This window comes from Triturus cristatus, chromosome 10 (genome assembly GCF_964204655.1).
Source record: "Triturus cristatus chromosome 10, aTriCri1.1, whole genome shotgun sequence".
NCBI classification, from domain to species: domain Eukaryota; kingdom Metazoa; phylum Chordata; class Amphibia; order Caudata; family Salamandridae; genus Triturus; species Triturus cristatus.
This window is the reverse complement of record NC_140593.1, coordinates 52,009,973-52,013,379: the sequence shown is the minus strand read 5'-3', so window position 1 is coordinate 52,013,379 and position 3,407 is coordinate 52,009,973.

The following is a 3,407-nucleotide window of genomic DNA, read 5'->3' as shown; positions in this document are numbered from 1 at the left end:
AGTGCCCTGGTTTCGTTCCGGTCCTGTAAAAGAGTCAAACGTTAATGGATGGCAAAAGGTTTTTCATCCGCCACTGTGCCTTCACAATCAAGATCAAGTACCCACATTCTCATCCCAAATAGGACATCATAAGGAGTGACCCCCCCTAGAGAGCTTCTTGGCTGATTGTTTAAATGTCCTTTGGACTCCATACCGGTGTTTTACCCAGTTCCCACCTGAGCCTAATACTCTAGCTGTTAAAGATTGCTTTAAGTCCCGGTTTTTCCTCTCCACGACCGAATTTCCCTCGGAATGGTATGGAGAGGAGTATTGCAATGCTACTCCCAGACTTCCCATAGCTTCCTTGTAAACCCTAGAGCTCAACGCGGGGCCACGGTCAGAATGTAATGTGCCAATTGCCTATGTCCCTATAAAGACTTGCAAATCTTTTATAACAGTTTGAGCGTCAGCCGAGCGCTGAGGCCAGACCCATAGGAACTTAGAGCAGGAATCCACTGCAACCATGATATACTTGTAAGCCCCATCAGATTGTAAGGGGCCGCAGTGGTACAAAGAAACACATGCTAGTGGTTTGTCTGATATTGATAATGGTGTCTGCGCTGGACGTGTTATGGTGGAGCCTTTCATCTGCTGGCAGATATCGCATTTCAAGACGTAGTCTTTAGTATACTTTCTTAGTCCAGGCTGTGAGAAGTTGGCCTGATGTATGATGTCACTAGTTCTAGTGTACACCTTATATAAGTCCAAACAACCCTTATGGTGATTGGTTGTAAAGGCAACCTTATAGACCAGCTATCCTAGTGGTAGCATGGACAAGAGCAGTATTAGGCTAAACTCTGAATGGCATGTGAAGCCAGCTGTGATACCATATATAATCCCTTGAATACCAAATGAAAGAACACCACAACAGATATATATATAAAATAAAGTGTATTTATTCTAGTCAAACCCTCAGCACTCTTTATGAGATTAGAGGTAAGTACAACACAGTCTTATTCAAGCATACATTAAGTCACACAGGTAAGTAATACAGTTAGGAACTAGGGGCCATGCAAACCATATACTAAAGAAGTGGTATAAGGACCACTGTCACGGAAATAGGATAGGCCTAGGCCTAGGGAATCGCTGGGGCTACACTACACTACCAACAGTTAGGAAGTGGGAGGCCCACGGGATTCAGGTGCAGAGTGGAAACACTCACGCGTAATGCGTATAGTCGATAGAAATAGTACAGTTTTGAAATAAGCAGTTTAAGGACACTTATGAAGCAACTAGAGAGTCGAGACTCGGAAACTAGACCCTAGGATAGTCACTACCCTTGTGAGCACCGAAGTACCCAAGTTACCTAGCCCACGGGCTGCGGGTGCATAGGTGTGAACTTGCGTCAGGTTTCGTCGTGGACTTCTATGGATGCCTGAAGGAAAGTTGCTGACAGGCAGTCAGTGCAGAGTGTCCGGTGGATCCCAAGGCCGGGATCAAGAAGGAAGAGTACCTGCAAGAAGAAGGGACAGAGTCAAGGTCACTAGCCAGTGACCACGTGGAACCAGGAAGGAACCAGGCGATGTCGTGAAGATTGCAGGTGAAGAGTGAAGCTTGTCGCTGCAGCCACGGGTACCAGGAGACGTCGAGGATGACCAGGACCAGGAGGCGAGCTGTCCCACGAAGGCTCTTGCTGTTGGCGGTGTCGAAGTCGAACTAGGACTCACCAAGCCTTGGCAAGCGGAACCCACGAAGAACGGAGGACTTGCTTCTGGTGCAGACCAGTAAGGTCCGGGGTGCTTCTCTTTTGCAAAGAAGCGGGAGCCAGTCTGGAGTAGCCAAACTAGCAGTGAAGATTTCAAGGTGTGTCGTCACAGAGGCCGCTAGCCAATGGGCAAGCAACCGGACAGACGCGGCAAGCAGGAAAATGCAGAAGGGCCCCACGCAGGACTCGTGGAGTGTGGGGGGCTGATCTTCGGTGCAGATGGTGCTTGGGGTTGGGGCTTCTCAATCCCCGGTGCACAACTTCGAGGGTGCCTCAGAAGCTGCGCTGGAAGATACTCGCCACGTTTCCCAGGTAGCCGGTCCCACGTCTCTCGTCGCCTCCACGGATCTCAGCTTGGCTGTGGATGTGGATCAGGGTCGTAGAAGTCTGGAAGTCAAGGCTCTGGTCGGGCTCTGCAGTCGGTCCCTCATAGAACTTCAGCAAAGCAAAGGGTAGTCTCTTGATGGTGCCTGTTTGCACAGGGTAGCCACTCCTTGGCCACAATGGAGATTCTTCAGTCTTCTTCTTTCGTCGAATGTCGAAGGTCCAGAGTTTCTGTTCAAGTTGCAGGTTCAGGATAATCTGATCTCCTAGGGCCCAGCTACCACTCTTATCCAAATCTGGGGGGCTGGGCTACCTGCTAGGTCACGCCTTATGGGTGGGACCTGGGAGGGGGGTGGTTACACCCCCTTCCCTTTGTCCAGTTTCGCGCCAGGACTGGGGCTGGTGTGCCCCAGCACCGGTTTGAACTGGACTATGCATGGGACACCTTGTGTGCCCCAGGCAGTGTCTCGTTTCATTCATCCCTCCCTGCCCCAATACACTAAGGCCTGTCTGGGGTGGTGCTCGCACCTCCCAAGGCAGGAAACCTATTGTCTAAGCCTCCCTTGCCGGGATCACTCCTAGCAGCAGGAGGTCAGACTTGTGTCGTGGCAGCAGCATCCATTTTGTGATGCTGGGGCTCTGGTTAACTTTAACCGGGTAAGTAGGTTGCAACATGTCTTCTCCCTCTAGAAGGGAGGGATAATATCCTCATCCCCAGAAATGGGATGGGGGTATTATTCCAAAGTGTTAGACACCTTACACGACATGTTTTGATAAAGCCAAACCATAGTTACCATAACCGTTTAAGATTATAAGGCACTTTAAGAGTATATGGTAGGCTATATCATAGAACAGCTATAAGGACATGGTTCCGAAAGCTGCACACAGGCTAAGCTCATGCTAGAGCACCATCTCACATGTTACCAAGCACTCTGCCTCCAGGATTGTTAAGGCCTGCCATAGGAGTGGCTAATAGGTACACATGTGTCTATATGTAAGATAGGTATAGGAATACTACACCTAAGCAAGGAGTGATTACACGACCTTGCCCCAGCTGAGTGATCAGCCAGTTGTGTCATAATGGAAGGCCAGGCCAGGGGTGGCTTAATACATGCTGCAGCCCCTGGTAGGCCTAGGGTACACCTATGCCCTGGGTACCTAAGGTACACTGTACAGGGGCCAATAAGGTGATCCTATCCAAATGGGTTATGCACCTAAAGTACATAGTATCAATTTGGAGAGAGCACAGCAGGTCCCCTGCGCCTGCGAGCCTGGGGGCCCCGGCTGTGTCCAGGGGCCCGGCCGGGCCCCGGGTCAGGGTCTCCGGCCCCGGGCCCCG